The 25,789-nt window shown below is 43.6% G+C and overlaps 1 protein-coding gene across 2 annotated transcripts in view; it reads right to left on the bottom strand.

Moving 5' to 3' along the window:
- The window catches only part of LOC144782009 (synaptosomal-associated protein 25-like), a 445,013-nt gene that overhangs the window by 330,531 nt on the left and 88,693 nt on the right, over positions 1–25,789 (bottom strand). The window lies entirely within an intron of this gene.

Raw genomic sequence — 25,789 nt, 5'->3', positions numbered from 1 at the left:
ATATATTGATTATTTTTTACAGGCGCATATGAAGAATCTTGGATCCTATGTACAAGATACTAGTGTTTTCTTGAACAAGATCAAGGATTTGTCCTGGGAAACTAACTTATTGCTGGCAACATTAGATGTTAGCTCTCTTTATACTTGTATAAAGCACAAAGACGGGCTGAGGGCTGTTTAATATTTTTTGAATACCAGACCTATGATGTATGCCTAACATACAAGGATGTTGCTAGATATGCTATCCTTCTGTCTAGAAAACAACCACTTCCTTTTTAATGGCCAATTTTACAAACAGGTGCAGGGTGTTGCAATGGGGGCCAGTTTCTCACGCAGCTATGCCTGCTTATTTTTGGGCTGGTGGGAGGAACTGGCCCTCAAGCGTAAATATGAACATGTTTGCACCACAAATATAGTCTCCTGGATGCGTTTTATAGACCATCTTTTTATTGTATGGCGAGGAAGGGAGGAAAGTGTGTTGAAGTTTATGGAAGAAATTAATCAAAATGACCTTAATCTTAGATTTACTTTTAATATCAGTAAGCACTCAGTGACATTTTTAGATGTACAGGTCTTAATACAAAATAATGTTTTAACAACTACCCTTTTAAGAAAACCAACGGCTGGAAACACCCTTTTACACGCAACAAGTGCACATCCTCCACACCTTGTAAGGAGCATCCCATATGGGGAGATGCTCCGTTTCCGACGCATCTGCAGTGATCCAGCAGATGCGAAGGAGAAGCAAATGGTGAGTTTCGCTAGGTTTTTAGACAGAGGGTATAGCCATAGAGTAGTAGAGGCCGCCATGAAAAAATCTCAAATGAAGCCACGGGAGGAACTCCTTAAATATAAAGATAACACTAAACAGGGAGTTGGAAGACCATAAGGCTGAACCGGTCTGGCTTATCCTGACATATTCTAAACAAGAAAAGGAATTGAGGAGCATTATAAGGCGCAACTGGCACTTTATCCAGGATGATCCTGTGATTGGTGACCTAATGCCCTCAAATCCGTCCATCTCTTTCCGGAGATCGATGAGTATGGGCAACATGTTGGCTAGAAATAATCAAGAGAGCTACAAGAAAGATACCTGGTTGTCATCTAGAAAGTGTTTTTATAAATGCTTATCTTGTAAAGCCTGTCAGTTTGGTAGTAACACTAAGACCTACAGGACAGCGTTTCTGGAACTACTAGAGAGATCAAACAACACCGGACGTGTAAAACGGAGTATTGTGTTAATGTTCTGGAATGCGAATGTCACTTAATTTATATAGGCAGTACCAAGCTGGCAGTACATAGGCGCATTTTACAGCATCTAAGGGCAATCACAAATAAAGACCAGAATTACCCTGTTGCAAGACACTTTTAAGCTGTACACAACAGCAATCCCCAACATCTCCGATATTATGCAATAGAGGCCATACCCCTGACAAAAAGAGGTGGAGATAGAGAGGCCAGATTAAGATGTTTGGAGACGAGCTACATATTGGAGTTCGACTCCAAGTGGCATGGGGGCTCAATGCAACAGAGGACCTGCACACATTTCTATAATTTAATTGAAAGCTCTCCTTAGGTAATCAATGCATGTACATTTACCTATTAGTCATTGTATGATATATTAGTAAATATAAGCTCAACCTTAGGAATTGATGACTATTCACCCCCAGTTAAAATTGATGAGTGGGAGATGCACCTTCTGTACCCACGTACATTTATTGAGCTATGTTTTAAATGATTGGTTTTTAGACGTTTGGGTAGTTTTTATCTACTTGTCTTTTTACTGGTAAATTTTTAACATTTGTCTCTGGGTAGCTGGTATTTATATGGTCTTTTAACATATCCATCAATTTGCACAGTTTCCAACAAAATATGTACATATTATTTAGTATTTGATGAATTTCTAATGATTATCTCAATGTTTGCACTTTATTGGCATCAGTCACTTTAATTCTCAGTACTGTAGCACTATGGCACTTTGACAGTTTCAACATGTACTGAAATAAGAACTGAATGATTAGTCTATTGATAGAATTGCTTGAAAAGTCAGTATAGTACTATGCTAGAGGATTGTACACACAATCCTCTCAAACATTTGAATAGAGTATATGTGGTCTTGTTGAAGATATAACTATATATATATATATATATATATATATATATATATATATATATATATATATATATATATATATATATATATATATATATATATATATATATATATACACACACACACACAGGAGCCCACACCGATTCATCTCAAGAAGAAGTTGAAACATAGATGACCTGATATAAATTGTTGTATAGTACCTACATGGCGCTTAATATTTAAGTTGCATACGTCATTTCTTCAGAGGGTCTCTGATAGTTTAATCTCAGCCTTTTATCCTTGCTTTGGAAGGAGTGATTAATAGGCTCCTGGCAGACCCTGATACAGAGTTCTCTAAACATTGGTTTTAGCAATTAAGGTCTTTCCCACTCAAAGCTGGGACAAGTAAATAATACAAGGGCCAGGGTTTCCTTCGGAAAAGAGCAGAACCGGCAGCAATTGTCAACCCACTGGTACTTCCAACTTTGAGACACTTCTCCTACAACAAAGAGATCCATCGGTAGTCATAGGAACTTTAGTTTATAGTTGTGTGATAAGGGGAGTGACATGTAGGCTAGTGGTTTCAGCTCAGTATAGGTTGCAAGTGCATGTTGGTTGTGAGCTTTTGGTTGGAGGGCCACAAGGTCTTTCTTTGCAGCCTTTCCAAGAAGCAATTTAAAGACCCCAAACAATATGCTTAGATCCAGCAGATGGTTCAATTCGAGATCTTCCACACCGCCGCTTGTCAGGGAGATACCGGCAGATTGAACAGCTCTTTGCCCAGATGAAATGTTAGACTCTAGACTTCAGCCTTCTTAGATTTAAAACAAAATTTCAATAAGACGGCCCTCTGTGTCAGTGTCTTTTCTGTGAGGCTGAATTCCAGTCTTATTGGAGACCTCTTGTGAAATTTGGGAGCCTAAAGAGTTGGCGAAAGAGTTTGGATTAATTCTTTTTTAACAAGTCTCCAAATTTATTTGAGAATGCTTCAGGACCATAGCTCAGAGAGGGTAAAAATGTAGTTTTGAACACTTGCAATAGTGGCAAGAAAGAAGGGCCTGTAATGTTAATCGATATTTTGCAAAGACCAGTTGCAATCCCTGAAGGTTGTTTTTGCTGGGCATTTATGTGAGTACTGGGTGAGCTGAATGATTCAAATTCTATTACCAGATACATACATGCATACATACATATATAGAATATAAAGCAATAATGGGATTTAATGTTTTTGGGGGGAGGACCCAATTGCTCAGTTTCCGCCTTAGCCTAGCCCTGTCTATATTGTCAAACCCTTGTATGCAATAAATGAAACAATCATGTAAGGATGGTTTATTGCTGGAGGTCTTATGAACTAGGAAGGCAAGAGCCATTATGTAAAGTGCAGTGCCGATATCTTACAAAAACCTGTCTGGAGCCAGGGAATTATATTTGACTTCACAACCCATTCCCATAGACGTTTCAGAACCAATGAGGCAGAAAATTTTGCGTCCACATCAACCAAGACTATCCACCTTTAATTCCCTTTGTCATCCATACTCCCTTTTTTGTGGATGGGACTATGTAGTCCCTCAACCACAATGATGGTATTACGCTAGTTAGTAAAACGTTGTTGAAGACGCTGCTTATTGCATTACTCCAAAAGTGTGCAGTATGTGAAAGATGGATAGGCTCACTGGCATAGTTTAAAATAATGAGCTGTCCCCCGAAGCACGCGAAAAGAGGCCCTAGTCTTCCTTATCTCACATATGTTCATTGGTACCAGTGGAATGGGACCCCTCTGAATGGTATGAAGGCGCCTGAAGGGTTGGGAGCCATCTGCACCTTAGAGTCTGCAGCGGTGTGTGATAAGCCCCTGGAACTGCTACTGTGAAAGTCTTAAGTTCAGACAGCCCTGAATAAATTAGAGTTTGGTGATTGAGAGTCAAATGTGCAAAGGCAATAAATATCTAGGATGGTGATCGTGAGTCATGTTTGAAAATACTCTACTACTACCTATGAATCCATCAGCTTGATTTTGGAAAATTCCCAACTGCTGCCTTCAAATCAAATCAATACATCAAGCATTGGCAACACCAAAAGATTTGGCAATCACACTCAAGTACTGACATAAGCAGTATAAAATGCATGCTGCAGTGCAAAACAATTAAAATAAGCATTGGTAAATCAAATAGGTCTGGCCTATGACAGCTGGAGTGATGGTGACATATTTTAGATTTTGCTTATTGCAAACGGTTGCCACAAAAAGAAAACATGAAGGCTGTAAAAAATGTAAATATTTTTTTTTTTTTTAAGCATTAGTCATCATTTTACAAGAACAGTCAGGGTGCTTCCTTGAAGGCAGGTGTAAATCGAACAGGCATAGAAACCATTTTTAGGTTGAATGCCCATTAGAGGAACATTTCATTGTTTGGATGGAAAGAAAAGTGACTACTGGTTTTGGAATACAGCAACCTGAAGACCTAGTATGCAACACCAAGATTACAAAAAATACAAAGTTAAAAAAAGATAAAGAATGGAAAGAAAGGAAAGCAGTGGCAAAGTAAAGAATGGGCCCATCAGCCGTGAAATTGACTTCACTTTTTAGGTGTGTACATACGATCAGGCAAAATGCCATCAGATGATCAGGCAAAATGTGCAAGTGAACCAATGGCTGAAGTGGGCTGACCCACTGCCCCATGATGTATGCTGTGGTCGGCAAAATCAAAGTGTGAATGTCAGATGAACACAAGACTTGATGAAGGGCTAATCCAAAGCTCCTCTTATGTAGGTTTACCTAGTTTGTATTTTTTTAGTCATGACTTTTTATTACATTAGACTGCTGAGACATCTATACTGGTCTCTAGATCAGATCTCAAAAGGATTGGCGAGTCTACAATACACGGATGAGTTGAACAATTAAATGTGTGAGGATAGCTTGTACTTTCAACATGTAAAATAGTGCCTCAACAAGGTAATGGAGGCAGAAGGCTACGTCCAAACAGCAAGTGAGACTACAATACATCTAGCGGTGGGTGGGAATGACTCCTGGGTATGCCTTAACCAATGATGTAGTTCTCGGGACCAATCCTACCCACTCCAAGCATTTTCAAGATAATGAAAGTTTTCGGCCACACTAATCTTGGGGTCAGTGTATTTTTAGGGAGTGTACTATGGTAACCCTACTGTCCTCACACATCTAACACCAAAATAGTTTGAAGCAGTTACAGTCGCCTCAATAAACCCAGAGACAGAAGTCTGAAAGAATAAAGCAAGGTTTCCAGCAACCAACGCCTCATCAACGCCCGACATCACCATAGCCATCCCGGACGGCTACAAGATCATCCGAAAGGACCGCATCAACCAAACAGGAGGAGGCATCGCCATTGTTCATAAGAACACCATCCGCATCACGACCAGTTCTAACGACACACTCGCAGCTACCGAACACCTTCACATCGACCCCAAGACCACACTCAGAGGCACCCTCATCTACAGGCCACCAGGACCCCGCACACAATTCAGCGAAGACATCACTGACTTCATCAGCCCACACGCCCTCCCCTCCGAGGACTACATTCTACTGGGAGACCTCAACTTCCACCTGGAAAAGAACAACGACAGCAACACCACCACCCTTCTGGACAACCTCGCCAATCTCGGACTCAAAAAACTTGTTGACACCCCCACCCACTATGCCGGGCACACGCTCGACCCAATCTTCACCTCCAGCAAGCACATCTCCTTCAATCACACCACAGCTCTCCATTGGACAGACCACAGCTGCGTTCACTTCAACTACAAAAAGATCACGACCCACAACCACCCACAACCAATCCCACGCAGAAACTGGAACAAAATTACCACCGACCAACTCTTCACATCGCTTCACCAAAACCCTCCTGCAAAATCATCGGACCCAAACCTGGCAGCCACCAACCTCACACAATGGATCACCCACAGCGCTGACGAATTAGCACCCTTGAAAAAACATCAAATCAAGCAAAGTAGCAAAAAAGCCCCCTGGTTCAACGATGACCTTAAGAAATCCAAAAAGTTCTGTCGCACCCTCGGGAAAGCCTGGAGAAAAAACCCAACCACTGACAACATGGCCACCTTCAAGAACGCCACCCGCAAACACCACCAACTGATCCGATCCACCAAGAAATCAGCATTCAAGGATCGACTCGACAACAACGCCCACAACAGCAAGGAACTATTCAACATCGTCAAAGAATTTACCAACCCCACCGCCGGCACAAACGACATCACCCCCTCCCAAGACCTCTGTGACTCCCTAGCCTCATTCTTCCACAACAAAATCGCTGACATACATAACAGCTTTGAAAACCAATCCAAAGACCAGTCCATCCCACCCACCTCCGAACTAAAACCCCCCTCCAACAACCTTTGCGCCTGGAACCCAATCACCACTGAAGACACCATCCGCCTGATGAACTCCATCCACTCAGGATCGCCAACCGACCCATGTACCCACCACATTTTCAACAAAGCAGACTCCATTATCGCACCCCATCTCCGAGACGTCATCAACTGCTCCCTCAACTCCGCTACCTTCCCGGAAAGCTGGAAACATGCCGAACTCAGCGCCCTTCTGAAGAAACCCACAGCAGACCCCACTGAACTTAACTACCGCCCCCATCTCGCTCCTCCCATTCCCTGCCAAAGTCATTGAGAAAGCCGTCAACAGTCAGCTCGCCGCCTTCCTCGAATCCAACAAATCCCTCGACCCTTCACAGTCCGGCTTCCGAGCCAAACACAGCACCGAGACCGCCCTCATCGCAGCAACAGACGACATTCGAACTCTACTGGACAACGGAGAAACAGCTGCCCTCATCCTACTTGACCTCTCCGCAGCCTTCGACACAGTCTGTCATAGCACCCTTATACAACGCCTCAACAACGTCGGAATACAAGGAAAAGCATTGGACTGGATCATCTCGTTCCTCATCGGAAGAACCCAGAGAGTCCGCCTCCCCCCTTTTAAATCAGAGGCCACCGAAGTCATCTGCGGCGTACCACAAGGATCATCACTCAGTCCCACCCTCTTCAACGTATACATGAGTCCCCTCGCATCCATCGCGCGCCAACACAACCTCAACATCATCTCCTACGCCGACGACACCCAGCTAATCCTCTCCCTCACCAAAGACCCAAACACCGCCAAAACCAACCTACACGAAGGGATGAAAGAAGTAGCCGAGTGGATGAAGAACAGCCGTTTAAAACTGAACTCGGACAAAACAGAAGTCCTCATCTTAGGTTCATCCCCCTCCGCCTGGGACGACTCATGGTGGCCACCGGCCCTGGGAAACGCACCCATTCCTACGGACCACGCACGTAACCTGGGCTTCATCCTGGACTCCTCCCTCTCGATGACCAGACAAGTCAACGCCGTCTCATCATCATGCTTCAACATCCTACGTATGCTCAAAAAAATCTCCCGTTGGATCCCCACCGAAACAAGAAAGACGGTCACCCACGCACTGGTCACAAGCCGACTGGACTACGGAAACACCCTTTACGCCGGAACCACAGCCAAACTACAGAAAAAACTCCAACGCATCCAAACCGCCTCAGCCAGACTCATACTAGACATCCCCCGCCAAGCTCACATTTCCGGTCACCTGAAAGACCCACTGGCTCCCCGTCAACAAGAGAATAACGTTCCGTCTCCTCACCCACGCACACAAAGCCCTCTACGACCTAGGACCCGAATGCCTCAACACGCGCCTGTCCTTTTACACCCCCACCCGCCAACTTCGATCGTCCAATCAAGCCCTCGCCGCAATTCCACACATCCATAGATCCACCATGGGGGGAAGATCCTTCTCCTACTTAGCTGCCAAAACCTGGAATTCTCTCCCCACCCACCTCCGCCTTACACAGAACCACCTCTCCTTCAGAAAACAACTAAAAACTTGGATATTCGATAAGTAAAGTACCCCCCTCCCTCAAGCGCCTCCAGACCCTCTGGGTGAGTAGTGCGCTATACAAATGTTAAACTTGAACTTGAACCAGGCAGTGGATACACAAGAATTGTTTTGACATCCTTTTTCCTTCTTTTCAAGCACGTTTATGTGTTATATGTATAACCCAGCAGTCCTGTCAAGCAGGAATTGACAAGGTAATGCCAAAAAGATGTGCACTGCCACACCCTGTGAATTTTGTCAGGTCCAGAGGAGCTACGTTTGCTCACTCAGGTGCGCCTATTGTTTGCTCCTGGAAAGCACTTCACGCCTTTTTCACACCTATTCTAATGCTAATTACTGGCTGGCAGACCTGGAAGAGCAAATGCAAATTTAACTTTAACAGGAACTTCAAGCAGGGAAAAGGTAAATGTTCATTAATATTTATAGAAAATATGACGTTACCATTTAATTGGATTTTTAATAACGATTAACAGTTATTTAATCATTTTCTAGCTAGCCCCATTACAGAGATACAGTATTTGTATTTTTAATCTGTACTCTGATTTTCTACATTAATTGTAATATTTAACCTGCTACAGCTAGACTACAATGGTAGACCTTATACCACAGTGTACACTGTCACTGTAGTGGATGGCACAATAGTTGACCTTTAACTTGCAGCTTTTGGGTACATTTTATAACATCTACTAGGGATTTATATATAAATTAAAAATATGGATGAATTAGGAATATGCCAGTTTGGCCATATTTAAAGGGGGAGCATAGGTATTTTGCACTGGTTAGCACGGGTAAACTGCACACACTTCTAAGCAGCAAAAATATTGGGTCCAGTAAAAGGCAAAAAATCCAATGTGACCATGCAGAAAAAGTATGTCCTACACCATTGCACTTAGTGCATCACAATTAGGAAAACAAAGTAATGGGTGGAATGCTTGAGGGAACCTCACCTGGCAGATCCACTAGGACTGTTCGTATGAGGAGCAAGGTGAGTACTGATCTGCATAAGGCAGGTGGTCTCTGTCTAGACTTGCACAGTGGGTGAAAATGATGTGATGGAATGCCTTCTAGAACACCGGACATGGGTTTTGACTAATTGCAAGCAGCCCTCCCATCACCTTTTGTATATTTAACTTAGTAGTTATTTCTTCAATGAAAGACATTCTTGCACCAGTCCCTTCCCTATAAGCAGAAATGCCCCATCTCCATCAGAAGCCCCTAAAAACACCAAGAATCACCGAGATGCCTTGAATCCCAGTGAGAGTAAGTTTAATGGCCTGCAAATCTTCTTTACACCAAAGAATATTGAGGCTTCAAACCAGAAAGATATACATTGTAAATCCATTCACCCTCATGTTCTTACGCTTTGCTGCGACGTAAGGTCACTAGCTCCCTCTGCTCCATATTGGCCCACTATGCCAGAACTATGCCCTGACTCTTATACTTCCCAGCAGCATCTGTAGAATATTGTGTCCCTGTCTAGCACCACGTAGCACAAAAAATCAAAAACCTCCGTTCTTAAGTATTTGCTATTGTCATGAGAAGACAATCGTGCGTAGTGGATTTCTGCTGCCTTAACATTTTTCTAAAAAATTCTACTTTGGATTCTAGATTACAAGAAAAGCAAATATACAGCTTTCAAATAGCTGAATCTCTGTATCCCATCACTGTATCTCTGCGTTGCTGTCTTGACTACAGACATGTCGTACTTACCGTTCTTACGTAGCCTCTTAAAGAGTGTATATTTTGCCCTCAATGCTATGAGTGGTTCCTAAGAGTTTCTTTAGAAATTATAGAATTGAGCTTTCTCATTTGGGAGTTCAGCTCCGGTGCTCTCAAGGAACCCTTGAGAGCTTCTCCTGTTATTCCCTTGAGGTCAGAGTCCTTACGTGGAGGAAACCACCTTTTTCCCTGTTAATCACAGTTTGTTTTCTCCCGGTGACATGATGAGGTACTGCTATTGGTGAATGCCCTGCTATCAGCACTTCCCGTAAGTAGTTTTCATTTGGTAGTGGGTAGAAAAGTCGGTTCTCTGGCAGCTAAAGTCCTTCCCCTTGAGGGCACCTCTCTCATCATCTTGGAATAGCACTGCTTCGGAGTGCAACTCACCGCTGCCAGGTCCTCCATGGTGGCTTTTGAATGCCCCCTCCTGCATTGTGTTGAGACATCCAATGCAGATGAATTTGCAAGTCAAAGGCGTAGTGCCGTCGTCTGTATGCAAGCCTGCTATTCTGTCTGCCACGGTGGTACACTCTGGAACAAACAGGTCTACCAGAAGGATTTCAGGACAAGATTCCCACCACCAACAGGGCTCACTTACCATTATCTGTCAATGTTGAGTCCTGTCTCAGGCTGCAGAATGAGGGCTCAACGTTGGAGCTGGGCCAGAGATCCCAAAGAAAGTGACCATCTTAGAGCTCTGCATGTTCTGAACTCTCCTGCTTCATTACGATTAATTCTTCAAACCCCATCATACTTGAGTAACGGGAGTCCAACCCTAGCTGCACAAAGCCACTGGGGAGAGGACTATCTTGCAGCCAGTCCATACAATCAATTCCTGCAGGGGCTAACCTAATCTGCGCACTGCCTTTGGTTGCACACAAAGGGGACTGCATGCATGGGGTGCCTTTCGCCAGGCCCTGCTCCCTGTCCAACCTGATTAGCCTAGCCATCCCCGGGTTGGCCACAAGGATCTTTGCTTAACCTACCGTGGATGGCCAAGTCTGTTGCGCACAGCCTTTGGCACTGCATAGTGCAAGTCCGACCCTCTGCCTACCCCAATTGGCAGGCAACCCTGCTCCCAACCCACTTTACAACAGAGTATTGTCCCTGTAGGTGTTGTAGTTTTTATTTTTTGACTCCATGAACCCTAATTTTGAGCTTGCATACCCCTATGAGACCTAGGAAACCCAACAAGGGTTCACAGGCCCTACTGTATTCATGGACCCTGCTTCCAGGTGTGGCATCCTGAGTGAGAGACCAAGTTTGAGGGATCCCGCTTTGGGTTTATGGACCCATGAGGACAGGTCATCAGTGAACCCTAAGCTGTAATGTGGGACTAAGGACCCAGCCAAAGGGTCAACAAACCCAGCAGTTAAATCTACTCTAACAAATTTGAACTAATGGGGATCCTTTGGCTCCCCATCCCATTGGCATGACTGTGAGGGTATACTCATCTTGCCCATTTATCTGTCCTTTCAGTTGTTTTTAAAGGACCTAGACACCGAGCCCTCAGTCCTGTAAAGCCACCTGCAACACAAATCTTGCTGTCGCAGCCAGCCCAGTAAAGCCTTTAGGCCTGTGGACTAGACTTTGAATCCGTGCAACTGAAATGCACAATGTGATAAAAGTTCCATAATCGAATTAGATTGCCTTATTTATTCATTTTAGATTTGGTTCACAGGCAGTTCTCTAACCCAGGTTCGAGGACCATCCATGAACTATCAGTTCAGATATCTCCATAATTTAACTCTACATGAAGCCCACTCCACACATTTTTCTCATGCTACTGAACAAAAGTGTCTGAACCAAGCACAGTCACTCCTCAGAGTAAAGTTTTAGTAGTTTCCTCCCCACTTTGGTTTAATTCCATTCAGCATTTTTTCTGCAGCGGGGAGCAAAGATGCAATGGTAGTTAAAATGGGAAATGCTTTACTTATTCCACCCATTTGTTACCCCACCTTTCTCACACACTTTTCTGCAGAAAACACAAAATGCCAAGAGTAAGGCAGGCCCTTGGCCAGGCCATACACCCAATCACTGAGATTGGTTAATCTGTACAGCAGCAGCCAACCACCACTGCACACTGCCATCAGATTTGCACCGTGGGCGTTGACCACCGGGCCTGGCCTTCAGACTGGTCCTGTGGCTAACACCCATGCTGTGCATAGCTTTTGGCAGCCAACCCATCGCAGGTGACCTTGCACAGCCCTATGAAAAGATCTGTTATTGAGTTTTGTGGGCGATTCTCAGAAGAATCGTTAAACTTTTGTTTGACTTTTTTGGTCTGCGTTAGTCAAGACCTTTTGATTTTACTTAAGTATGTATAACATACTTATATATAGGGCTTTCAGACATCTCTTCATCCACTGGTCTGTTGTTGTGCCATTCACGTTTTGTTTTTGCCCACTACAGATGATAGCATGGGGCAGTGGGCCAGCCTACATAAGCCACTGGTTAACTTCCCTTCAAATGACTGCATTTTGTTCTTTCACAAGGAGCACATTCACGCACAAGCTAGTTCCCTTCAGTGCCAGTGTTTTTATTTACTTTATAATTACTATAGTGTTGCCTTTATGTTTTAGCCTGATGTGATAGCAGGGCGCTTCCCATATGATTACAGGGAACATTCTACCTTTATCTGATCCCATCTTCTCCCAATGCTGTTGTACATTCCTTTTGGAGTATTTTGCTTTTCTGACTGCAGCTATTTCATAGCTTACCAGACTGTGTCCATTTGAAACGGTTCTGTATTAAATTATCCTGTTTCTACCTTTTTCTTTCTCTCTTCCATCCTTTCTTATTTCTCCAATTTCTTCCCTTCTTTCTTTCTTTCTTCCTTCTTTTTCATTTCTTCTTTCTTTTCCTCTTTCTTGATTTATTTTCCTCTTTCTTAATTGCTTTAATTTCCTTTCTTTCTTTATTTTCCTCTTTCTTTCTAGAGGCGTACAGCAGTGCCAGACGGATTGACATTTTAAGGTCTGTGTTAGCCAAGAACTTTTGATTTTACTAAAATATACATACTATGTATGGTATGTGTGTTTTTTTCAGACCAAAATAACGTTTTCCCCGTAGCAAATGATTCTTTTTATAGACTGCGGAGAGCCCGGCATATTCCCAAACAGTAAGGTTTTGCAAAAATCACGCCAAAACAAGAATTACCTAAAGGCTGGCAGCCAGGGCCAGAACTGTTGGCTTTGCCGCTGCTTGTTTTAATTTTTGTGTGTTTTATATTAACTACAGTGGAACTTTAATTGCAAATAGCCACTTTATAAGGGAGCCACATTTTGTTTCTTTATTAATGCCTTTTCTTGCTATTATCTCCTATCTTTTCGTTCTCAATACTGTGAGTGTACCGAGTTTAAGGCTGCACAGATTACATTTTACCATCTGGACATTCAATTTCTTTCTCTCCGGAGTCACGGGTGACAAATAAAACAAATTATGGAGTCTTTAAAGGGTGTTATCAGTCTTCCCTATGCAGAAGACTCCCTCCTCTTGTTGAGAAGCGGATGTTGGCCTCGGAACCTTCTCAGATGAGTCAGTCTGAAGTGTAAAATAGCAATAACTACTCTGCTGTCTGGAAATAGTAGCTATAACTCGTGTTGCTAGGAAACAGACACTTTTTGATGTAGTGAAAGGCTAAATTAAGTTTCAAACAATGGAAACATCATAATTGTTTTTAAATTGTCAAATGGTCTATAGACTCTAATCCAAGTCAACTGACTTTAGAGGAAGCCCTCCCATCATTGCTAGGTCTGTAGAATCTGGTTGGAGTCTGCAAACTACGTTTAAAAAAAGTTTCCGTTCACTAAGAATGCACCTCTCCAAAAAACATGATTTGACCCTAGCCCACATTTTTAAAGAAAGTGTAATTAACTTTATTAAATTGTGAGAAAAAAACATATACAGAGTTTGCAGACTTACAGGTAGATTCATCAAGCATTTTTGCGAGCGCAAACGGTGCGAATCGCAAAATTCGGCCGTTTGCGCCCGCAAAAAATGGCATTTGAGATTCATCAATGGTTCATGAACTCGCAATTTAAAAAATCGCAAATAATTGCGATTTATCAAATTGCGATCGCATTTAAGGAATCTCAATTTGAGATTCCTTAAATGCTATTCATGAACCTTTTAAAAATTGCGAAATCGCTATTTTTGGCCGCTATTTAACGCGAAGTCTGACTTCGTGGTAAATAGCGAAAACGTAGAAAAATGCACTTTAGTGCATTTTTCTAAGTTGTATGTTACACACACACATGTCCTTTGGACATGTGTGTGCGCAACATCAGTCTACATTTACATTACAGGGGTGCTACAGGGTGTCCTTTGGACACCCCTGGAACCCTTGAAATCGCATCCTTATTTGCAATTAGCAAATTGCTAATCGTAAATAAGGAATGACTCCCCATTCATTCCTATGGGCCTTTAGGCCCATAGGAATGAATGGGGAGTCAAGGAAGCTGAAGAAATCGCAAATAAAATAGCGATTTCTACATAAATCCCATTTTGCGAGTATTTAATAGCGATTCCTTAATAATCGCTATTAAGGACTCGCAAAACGGGACAATGATGAATCTGGGGGTTAAACATTAAGTTTGTGGATTCGAAACACCCAAATAGATGGTATGATCCTCAAACTCAACAGTTTATGAACAATGGCACGGGACCCAACAGGGGATCACAAGTTTCATAATCTGCAAACTCTTTACAGAGTCCATGAACCACAGCATGAGTCCATGTGTTTTGTAATCCACAAACTCTGTACATATTCTGCAGAGAGTACCCAAACCACTGTAGAGAATTCAGCACGGGTCAATGAGCTTCATAACCCATCAAGTCTGTATGAACTTCAAGGAGGCTTTGAAGGAGCCACTACCTGATAGGATTTGCAAACCCTGTGCGAAGCTCAAGGGACCCCTCATAGGGGGGCAGTGCTTAAGAGGGCTACTCCCAAATTACCTGTGTGCCCACCATGCCCCCTAAGGCTGCCCTTTTATTTATTTTCAAAAAGCGAGGACCATGGCCCCTGTCCTGCAATGGCGACAGCCATTTGCTCTAACATGCAGTCAAATAAAGCCTTTGGGTTGGCAAACTCAAGTCTGAGCTTGCGGACCCAAAAAAGACAGCAGGATACAAAAAATCCGTCAAACAATTGCGAGGAGGGGTTCCATTTTAATTTGGGTCCACAAACTGGTCTCAAAACACAGGTTTGGGGGACAATTCACAAACTACCAATCAGACATCCCTAAAATGTAACCCTTTTCAAACCTCCATTTTTGTAACACTGATTTATCCAAAACTCCTGAATAGATTTACAACAAAACAAGCAAAGGTGCTCCACTGAGTAAAATTCGAGTTTCATGGCAAGTTTGGTGTAATTATGTTCAGTTGCTTTTCAGAAGTGGTGAGCAAAGTTTCCTAAAGCGAATTTGAACTGGACGTACCTTTTTTTTTAAAGTTCTATACAGACCCATCAAACAGAATCAAAGTTATATGCTAACCAAAAGTAACTTTCAGATCGCAATCTGAGCTTACATTGACTACTAGGTGCCTAAAGCCGACCCTCCCAATTTTTTTTTTTTACATTTCAGTCTGTACTCCATGATAGTTTTCTGCTCATTTATCTAGATTTAATCCTATGTATTTGTGTTTAGTGTAAAAAAATAAACATATTTTAGCTTGCTTTGTGGTGCCTCCGCAAAGTTAAAGTGTGGCGTTTGCAGGGAGTGCAGCAGACACCCAGAAACCATTTATTGAAAGTAACCCTATGTTTCCTGGGGCGTATACAACATGACTCGGGGAATAGTTTAGACTCTTTCCACGCCATGCCAAAGCTGGAGCTTTTGCTTTAATCAAGAGCTGCAGGAAACCTTTGTGGTTGGTCTGTTGACTACATTATGTGGCCTGGGGAATATAAAAGAAAAACTCTAACAGAGTTTACTATTGTTGACAAAGCCAATAGGCTTGCCTTAGTATACTGATGTGGTAACTCCTTGACAAAGACAATAGGCTTGCCCTGTATACTGACAGGTCACACTTTGACAAAGCCAATAGGCTTGCCTTTATATAATAATGAGCTGACTCCCCAACAAAGCAAATGGGCTTGCTTTGTTTATTGATATGGTCACCTCTTGGCAAATCTAATAGGCCAGCCTTTTATATTTGATGTGGTGACGCCTTGACAAAGTTATAGGCTTGCCTTTATATAATGATGTGGTGACCCCTTGACAAAGTTATAGGCTTGCCTTTATATAATGATGTGGTGACACCTTGACAAAGCCAATGGGCTTGCCTTGAGTACTGATGTGTTCAACCCTTGACAAACCTAATAGGCCTCCATTTTATGTATTGGTTTGGTAATCCCATTGGCAGAGCCAAAAGACCCACCTTATTTAAAACAAGCATTAGCAAAGCCAATAGGTCTTGCCTACGTAAGATCTAAAGGCTTTGCCAATATGTTTTAGCCAAGTTACACACCATGCTGGTCCGCATAGCTAAAAGTTAATGGCGTCCAGGAGAGTGGCTTGGAGTAGCATGTTGCAAAGTGGAGTGTTATGGAGTGGCGTAGAGAGTCGTGGAGTGTCAGAGAGTAGAACTGAGTGGAGTGGAGAGTCATGGAGTGGCGAGGAGTGACATGGAGGAAGTAGAATGTCAGAGTTGAGTGGAATAGAGGGTCCTAGAGTGGAATAGAGGGTTCTAGAGTGGAGTAAAGAGTCAGTGAGAGGAGTGGAGTGTTATGGAGTGGCGTGTTGTAGAATGGCATAGAGTGGAGTACAGTGTCGTAGACTGGAGGGACATACAGCGTCATGGGGTGGCGCATAGTAGATTGGTGTAGAGGGGGTTGCAGAGAGAAGAGTAGAGTGCCGTGGAGTAGATTGTCGTAGAGTGGAGTGGCATTGAGTGGAGTGGTGTAGTGTGGAGTAGAGTGGCATATAGTGAGTGGAGTAGTGTGTCATAGAATAGAGTGGATTAAAGTGACATGAAGTGGCGTACAGGGAGTTGGGTAGAGTGTCAGAGTGGAGTAGTGTCATAAGGTGGCGTGGAGTGTTGTAGAGTGGAGTACAGTGTCTTCAGAGTGGAGTTAGGTTTAATGGAGTGGAGTGTCTTAGAGTGGCCCAGAGCGGAGTGGTGTAAAGTACAGTGGTGCAGAGTATATTGGTGTAGAGTACAGTGGCATAGATTGCACTCATTTTGAGTAAAGTTGTGTAGTGTGCATTTCTGCAGAGTGCAGTGACAGAGTAGAGTGGTGTAGAGGGTAGTGGCACAGAGTAGAGTGGCATAGAGTGCAGTGGAGTAAAGTGCAGTGGCGTACAGTAGACTTTCAGAACAGAGTGGAGTGGTACAAAGTAGAGTGCAAAGGTGTTGAGTAGCATAAAGTAGAGTGGCTTAAAGTAGAGCGGCGTAAAGTAGAGTGGTGTAGAGTGGAGTGATGTAGAATAGAGTGGTAAAGAGTTCAGTGCTACAGAGTAGAATACAGTGGCGTAGAGTGCATTGGTTTTGAGTAAGGTGGTGTACTGTGCACTGGTGTAGAATGTAGTGGTTTAGAGTAGAGTGGCATAGAGCGGTGCAGAGCAGAGTGGCGTAGCATGCAGTGGCCAATAGTGCAATGGTATAGAGCAGGTTGTTTCAGAGTACAGTTAAGTGGCATAGAGTGGAGTGGTGCAGGGTAGGGTGCACTGGCGTAGAATGGAGTGGTACAGAGTTGAGTGCATTCGCGCACAGTGCAGTGTTGCAGAGTACAGTGGCACGGTGTGGAGTGGTGTAGAGTGGAGTGGTGCAGAGTGGAGTGATGCAGAGCAAAGTGGAGTGGCCTAGACTGGAGTGGGGTAAAGTGGCAGTGGTGAAGAGTGCAATGGTGTATAGAAGAAGAGTGCAGTGGTACAGAGTGCAGTAGAGTGGCATTCAGTAGAGTGGTGCAGAGTAGTGTACAGTGGCATAAAGTGCAGTGGTGAAGAGTAGAGTGGAGTATAGTTCAGTTGCAGAGTAGAGTGTCGTACAGTGCAGCTGTGTGGGGTAGGGTGGCGTAGGGTTCACTGGTGTAGAGTGCAGTGGCATGGAGCAGAGTAGTGTAGAGTAAAAGGTCATAGAGAACTGCAGCGTACTGTACTGTGGTGCAGATTAGAATAGAGTGACGGAGAGTTCAATGACGTACAGTGCAATGGCATATAGAACAGTGGCGTAGAGTGCAGTTGTCTAGAGCAGGTGTCTCCAACCAGTCGATCGTGAGCTACCAGTAGCTCCCAAACACCTTCAGAGTAGCTCACAGCCTTGAATTAATTTTTAAATAAAGACAGGGTCTCATTTTCCTTTTAAAGTTAAGGGAAGGCTGTATTGTATTTATTTTACATTATTATCAGCAGGCTGCAGGCCTCTTGTTCCCAGTGGCCAGTAGTCATTGTGCCATATTTATAAAGTAACAATAGTAATTTTTTTTTTTTTTTTTTTTTTTTTTAAATAATAGTAATTTTTTAAATGGGAGGAACTTTAAGTGTTAATGTTTTCTCCACTTTCACATAAAACAATTATTTTTAATATTTTATGAAGCATGTTTCTTCACCTTAACCCCTTCCCATTTAAACAAATGGCTGTATTTTTCTGTTATTAATATGGCAAAATGTCTACAGGCACTGTGAGAAAGATTCCTGCTGTTTGTAAATGTGATACTTGGAAATGGGAAAAAATGTAAATGATGGGTTTTATGGAATCCATATAAACATAAAGTTAACTCTTCAGTTTAAGTTTCTCCCATTTCAAAAAGTCTCCTTTACACATGGCAGGCATCTTGCTCCCTGTGGCTGGTAGACACAGAGTTATATTTATAACTGAAAAATACAGCCTTTATTTTAAGTGGGAGAAAGTGCAGAAAAATGTTCAGTGTTATGAACATTTTTGCTGAACATTTTCCTGCACTTAAATTTCGCCCATCTAAAAAAAAAAAAAAAAAAAAAGAGTTCTATGTTTGTGTTATACATTAACCCCTTCACTGCGGCGGCTATTCCGCCGCAGTGCTAAGGGGGCGGGCGGCCGCATGCTGGTGACGGAACCGCTCCGTCACCAGCCGCGGTTGAGCTGTGCTGATGACGGAGCGGTTCCGTCATGGGCCCGCCCGCTCAGTAGAACGCCCAGCGCAGGCGCGGAATCCGCACCGCACAGGCGCGGCGGCAGGGCCATGACGGAACCGCTCCGTCATCAGCACAGCGCCACCGCAGCTGATGACGGAGCGGTTCCGTCATCAGCGTGCAACGGGTTAACGGTGCCACATATGGTGAAAGGTATGTCCTGTGCCACAAGTACATACGACACAGGCTCATACTCACTCATACTTATATATCCCATTCATGTGCACACATGTTCATTCATCCCAAAAACCATGCCCTGACACACATGGCAGCCCTGTCAGTGCCACTAATATTTTGTTCAAACCACATTATTGTGCGCTATGTACATTAGGCTTAAAGTCAATGAAGCTGGGTGTGGGGCGTCTAGTAACAATGCATGAGTTGCTTACCCTTCAGTAGCTTTTCATTGATCAGAAGTAGCTCTCACTACGGAAAAACTGGAGACCCCGGGTGTAGTGTTTCTAGAGTATAGTGGCTTACAGTGCAGTGGTGCAGAGTAGATTGGCATACAGTGCAGTGGCCAAGAGTGAATTGGTTTTGAGTAAAGTGGTGTAGAGTGCAGTGGCGTAGAGTGCAGTGCATAGAGTACAGCAGCATAGAACAGAGTGGCGTAGAGTGGTGCGGAGTGGAGTGACGTAGGGTAGACTGCAGTGGCGTGGAGTGGTGTAGGGTAGAATCATGCAGAGTGGAATACAGTGACAGAGAAGATTGCTCCAGAGTGGAGTGAAGTGGTGTAAAGTGCAGTGTTGTACAGTGCAGTGGTTCATAGTAGCTTAGAGTGGATTGACGTAAAGTGCAGTGTTGTACGGTGGAGCGATGCAGAATATAGCGGCATAGAGTGTAGTGATGTACAGTGCATTGGACTAGAGTGCCGTTAAATAGAGCTTAGTGGCATAGATTGCAGTGTTGCAGAGTAAATTGGCATAGAGTTCAGGGGCAGAGAGTACTTTGTTGCAGAGTAGAAGTGGCGTACAGTGGAGTGGTGCAGGGTAGAGTGCAGTGGAGTAGAGTGAAGTAATGCAGAGTAGACTGTTGTTGACTGCAGTGGTGTATAATAGAGTGGCGTAGAGTGCATTGGTGTAGAGTGCAGTGGTGCAGAGTAGAATAGAGTGGCGTAGAGTGCAGTGACTTAGATTATAATGGTGTAAAATGTAGTGGCCTAGTGAATTGCAGAGTAGAGTGTGGTGGTGGCACAGAGTGCAGTGGTGAAGAATAAATTGGTGAAGAGAGCACCTGTTTGGTAGGATTCGACATTATGGCACTCCTTTATATTGTGTCGAGCTCGCTCATTGGCTGGCTGTGCATGAGGTGGGGGGAGGGTTGGGCATCTCTGGTTGGGTTGGGTGCAGGTATGGTAGTAAGATCATACTTTGCCCTAAAATAATTCATAGCAATTCAGTGACAAAAACAAAGGTCAATGTTAACATTTTAGTGAGGTCTGATAATATCTTAATTTGTAAAACAAACCACAAAAAAAACCAATTCACTAAAAATAAAGAAGGGTTAAAGTGAGGTTACAGTGAGCTGAAAATGTCAGATAGGAAATACCATTTTAGACTAAAAAATAATCATTGAAATTCACCAGTTATCATTTACTGAGCTAACTATAACTAGTGCCCAGCCAATGGATTCACATATTACATCACTTAAGGCCATGGTCAATGAAATGACATTTGTCATAGAGCATATTATATGTGATGCAATATATGAGGCCATAAACAATGCAGACTGTGACCAGGCACTGAGCCCACCTTCACTCCCCACAAGCAGTCAACGCCCAGAGCACTGAACCCTCGAATGTGTGCAGCATGGGGCTGGCCACAGAACTAGACCTGCAGCCAGGTCCTGCACCCAATCCCACATAGGTGGGCAACCCACCACAGCAACCCACACCCCATTTTTTTCTCTAATTCTCTCCCGATCTTGCAAATGTCTCATGGGAGCTCGCATGTCCCCTTTTCTCTCCACAAAACCTTACATGAGCACACAGGGGCTGCGTGACTCTCAAGAGACTCTCATAGGATTGGAACACCCCCAAAATAATTTTTATGACACAAGGGCCAGTGGGTCAAGGTGTCCCTAGCCTGCCCTTTAGATCTTAAATATTTTTAGGCCATTGAGACAGGCTCCCAGAGCCTTGTAATGGTGGCAGCAACATTTCTGTTTGTGTTGCGGCTAGCCAATCAAAATGTGCGTTTTCACAGGAGCCGAGCTCATGCGAGAGCAGGCAAGCTGATGGGGAAAAAAACCCTCTCAACCAATAGAATCCCTACATATTTTTTGTATTGTGATTAAGAGTTCTGTGAGAGTCCCGCAAACCCAACCTTCGAGAAATCTATAAATGTTGATCCTTAATTTCTCAGAAACTATTGTATGGATTTACACCAAATAACACAACTTACACTTTCTGAATTAAGATATAGCTTTCTGCCACATTTAGTGTAATTCTGTTAAGCCATTTTTGTTGCAGCGCTGTTCAAATATCCGTATGGAAATTTGATGGGGAAATTGTGTTTAGGGACCACCCTTTTTCTAGTCCCCGCTTAATGAATCCCGCCAAAACGTTTCAGGGAGAATTTCATTGTGGTGAATAAACTTTTTGGGTACGTTTCAAGAAGATTCATCAAACTGCATCAAAGTTAGTAGCAAACCAAACCATCAATTTCTTATGGTAACTATGTCCTAACTATAACTACACAGTCACGAATGCCACCCTGTAAGATAGATAGATAGAATTTTCAGGACATAGTGGATGCCGTTTCTGTTGCAGTGATACTTTAGCACAGACGTCTTCAAACAGGCTGTCCTCATTTATATGCAAAGGTTGGAGTGCATAAAAAGTGTGAAATAGTAATCCTGAGTGCCCTCTGGCAAAGTCAGTGAGTGGGTTGGTGGGGTCAAAGTTGTGGTTAAAAAGAACAAACTAGTCTGTAACAATTTTTTTTTCCCTATAGATAACTGCATATAAAATACATGCACACACCTTAAATGAAATAAGTGCAGGTTAAACTAATTGGTGGAAAGTGTACTATTATGGATTAAACCCAGATCAGTTGACTGGGGGTGAGTGTTTGATTTGTTCAAACGCTCCGTCCATCATCCCCTTTTGTATCGCTTTGTTCGCCCTAAGTGTGGCAGGGTATGCTCAGACGTGAGTCCCTTGTTCACTTGGCCACTGGATTCAAGATAGCCTGGCTGATGAGGATTATGAATCCGAAACCGGTCCCAGGATGCTTGTTTCCGGTCCAGGGAAGACATGTCTTGGCAGTTCGGGCTGGACTGTTCCCACAAGGCACAGGGTCAGACTGATTTGCATATAGCCATGTCTGAACTGGGGTGGCTGAGTGAACTAAAGAATGGTGATGGATTAAACCCAGATCAGTTGACTGGGGGTGAGTGTTTGATTTGTTCAAACGCTCCGTCCATCATCCCCTTTTGTATCGCTTTGTTCGCCCTAAGTGTGGCAGGGCATGCTCAGACGTGAGTCCCTTGTTCACTTGGCCACTGGAATCAAGATAGCCTGGCTGATGAGGATTATGAATCCGAAACCGGTCCCAGGATGCTTGTTTCCGGTCCAGGGAAGACATGTCTTGGCAGTTCGGGCTGGACTGTTCCCACAAGGCACAGGGTCAGACTGATTTGCATATAGCCATGTCTGAACTGGGGTGGCTGAGTGAACTAAAGAATGGTGATGGATTAAACCCAGATCAGTTGACTGGGGGTGAGTGTTTGATTTGTTCAAACGCTCCGTCCATCATCCCCTTTTGTATCGCTTTGTTCGCCCTAAGTGTGGCAGGGTATGCTCAGACGTGAGTCCCTTGTTCACTTGGCCACTGGATTCAAGATAGCCTGGCTGATGAGGATTATGAATCCGAAACCGGTCCCAGGATGCTTGTTTCCGGTCCAGGGAAGACATGTCTTGGCAGTTCGGGCTGGACTGTTCCCACAAGGCACAGGGTCAGACTGATTTGCATATAGCCATGTCTGAACTGGGGTGGCTGAGTGAACTAAAGAATGGTGATGGATTAAACCCAGATCAGTTGACTGGGGGTGAGTGTTTGATTTGTTCAAACGCTCCGTCCATCATCCCCTTTTGTATCGCTTTGTTCGCCCTAAGTGTGGCAGGGTATGCTCAGACGTGAGTCCCTTGTTCACTTGGCCACTGGATTCAAGATAGCCTGGCTGATGAGGATTATGAATCCGAAACCGGTCCCAGGATGCTTGTTTCCGGTCCAGGGAAGACATGTCTTGGCAGTTCGGGCTGGACTGTTCCCACAAGGCACAGGGTCAGACTGATTTGCATATAGCCATGTCTGAACTGGGGTGGCTGAGTGAACTAAAGAATGGTGATGGATTAAACCCAGATCAGTTGACTGGGGGTGAGTGTTTGATTTGTTCAAACGCTCCGTCCATCATCCCCTTTTGTATCGCTTTGAAATGTCTGCTAATCAATTTGTTCTACTACAAGTCGCAAATTTATTGTGTATTATGAGCTACAGAAAAGCATCCATGAAATGATCTCAAACTTTGCTCCTGCCCTCAGCCCTGTCCCTCCTGCTCCCCTAATCCTTATCAATATGTTTTGACCCCCCCCCCTCCAATTCGAAGCACTTTGCTTAGGAGGGCTCAGAGCAAAAAAGTTTGAAGACCTTTGCTTCAGCATATGTCCCAATTCAGGGAAATAAGATCATACTTTTTTGCATCCACTGTATGAAGTATTGGACCATTTGCTTACCAATTTTTATCTGTCACTGAAGGAGGTAAAAATCTAAATTATGATTCATACGCATCCACTTCATAGAAATGCCCCCGCCGCAATGTGGATGACTTCCAGTAATATGTCACTGCAGTATTGGTTTTTATCGTCCATTTTAAGTAGAGTTTAGGGAACCTTACCAAATTGCAGTGATTTCTGAAACTATATGTTCAGCTGAGAAGGAGGTTGCAAGACCAAGAATTTAAAAGGGCTTACAAACTGCCCATCACTTATTATTAGCTTATTTTGGCACCCTAATTTACAATCTTTCTATTCAAGGCTTCCTTGTTTCAGCCTATTCCTCTTATATTTGTCTCTATCATGGAGCATAGATACTTTCCCATCTCTTTGACAAACTTGCTTATAAGCTTCCAATGCTCGCTTTTAAGGAACTTTTTGTTTAAGCACTCCTCAAGACTGCATTTGTTTTCCAGCTCTCTCCCTCGTCTGCTTTTTTCCCCACCCACCACGCAGATTTCTCTCACCCATGTGCTTATCTCCGCCCATCCACACTCCTGTTGCTCACTCTCGCCTGTGTGCTTCTCCCTTTTACTCCATGTTGCATTATTTTGCCTGTATGTTTCTCGTTTTGCCTCATTGATCTCTCACTCATGTTGCTTCTACCCCCACCAGCTTCCACAAACCACTCTCGCAGCCTCTTCGTCATTTTAATTTTTGAACGCTCTCTCGCACTAGGTTTTATATAAGTACTTTTGTGGGGTTTTTTTTTTACCCATTCATCTTGGTAAGAGTAAGAGGGTGGAGCGGTTTGAGGCCTTTACAAGCCATCCCTCACAGCATCACGTCCTTCTTAGGCCGCCGCAGCAAACATCATGTGCTTACTTTGCGTATTTTAGCTCCTTCCTTCAGTGGGCACTTTGAGTCGTACCATATTGGATTTAAGGCACTGTTGGAACTAGAGGGGTAGGACCTGCAAAATGTGCTCCTCTTCTTTAACACAGGGCACTGTACAGTGGTGGTGTATGCAAACCACCTAAATCACACAATGCCCAAGGATAGGGTCAGGGAGAGGAGTGACAGATCATTATTTTTCCTTTCCCTGTGTCTCTAGACATGATTAACTGCTAGAGCTCTCTCCGTCTGGTAAATAGGGCATTTTAAATGCAGGGTTTGAAAGGAGTGTTGATGTTAGCCCATTAGCAGGTGATGCTGGCATTTGCATCTGAAAGGCATCTCTGATCTCAGCTTCTGACTGCCCAGGGCATGTTATGTAAGTGCATTCAAAATACTCTTTATTTTATATAGAATGGAGCAACAGCAGAGGGAAACACCCCTCTTCATATAAGTGCTATACCCTGGGCAGAACCAGTGCGAGCTACTCTCCTTCAGAACATAGGTACAGCTATGATAGCATTAGCACAAGCTTTTCCCATCACAAGACAGATACAAATCAGGCAGCAGCAGTGCAAGCTTCACTGCCTCGCAGAATAGGGACAGCATAGCAGTAGCAAAGCAAGCTTCCTTCTCTCACAGAAGTCGTAAGCACAGTCTTCCATTTCCTGAAGAGCAGATTCAGCAGGGCGGAGTTGTATGGACTTGCATAGCTCACAGAGTATGTACACTTAAGACGTGACTGACATGTAGATTAAAGACCTATCTAGAGCGGGGGGCTTAACTCACTGAGAGGAATGTATAGGAGGATGAGTTTGTGAATATACAAATTGACACCACTCTCACTTCGGTGATATTCCACGGCAGCACTGTGTAGATTCTTCAGTTTTCCATGTATTGAGACATTTCAGTAACCTAGAAGATCACTGTTATTAGGAGAAGTCTCACTGCAGCCTAGGTAACTATGCTCTTTACAAGATTACAGGTGACAACCGCTTTAAAATGGTTTTGAATGTATATGCATCAGCCTCTGTGTAATCCCAGCCTCAGTGCTGCACCTGTTTAGAACACTGAGGACCGCCAGTGATTTCAGGCTTGCTACCAAGACAAATTTATATTTATTGGCACAGTAGCCACGTCACAATGCCATTTCGTTTGAAAGGATTTCGAGCATTTTTTATGTATTTTGAATGTATTGCAACTAGGTGGCTGCCTACAGGATATCAAAGCTATGGAAGGTTAAGGGACTATTTGCCAATAGGTCCGATTCAGGCACTCCTTATTTCTGAAGCCACATGGCTTTCTTTTGGCTGTATTGCGC

Source organism: Lissotriton helveticus, chromosome 9 (assembly GCF_964261635.1).
Source record: "Lissotriton helveticus chromosome 9, aLisHel1.1, whole genome shotgun sequence".
NCBI lineage: Eukaryota > Metazoa > Chordata > Amphibia > Caudata > Salamandridae > Lissotriton > Lissotriton helveticus.
The sequence above is the reverse complement of the archived record's forward strand: the minus strand, read 5'-3'. Positions and strand labels throughout refer to the sequence as shown.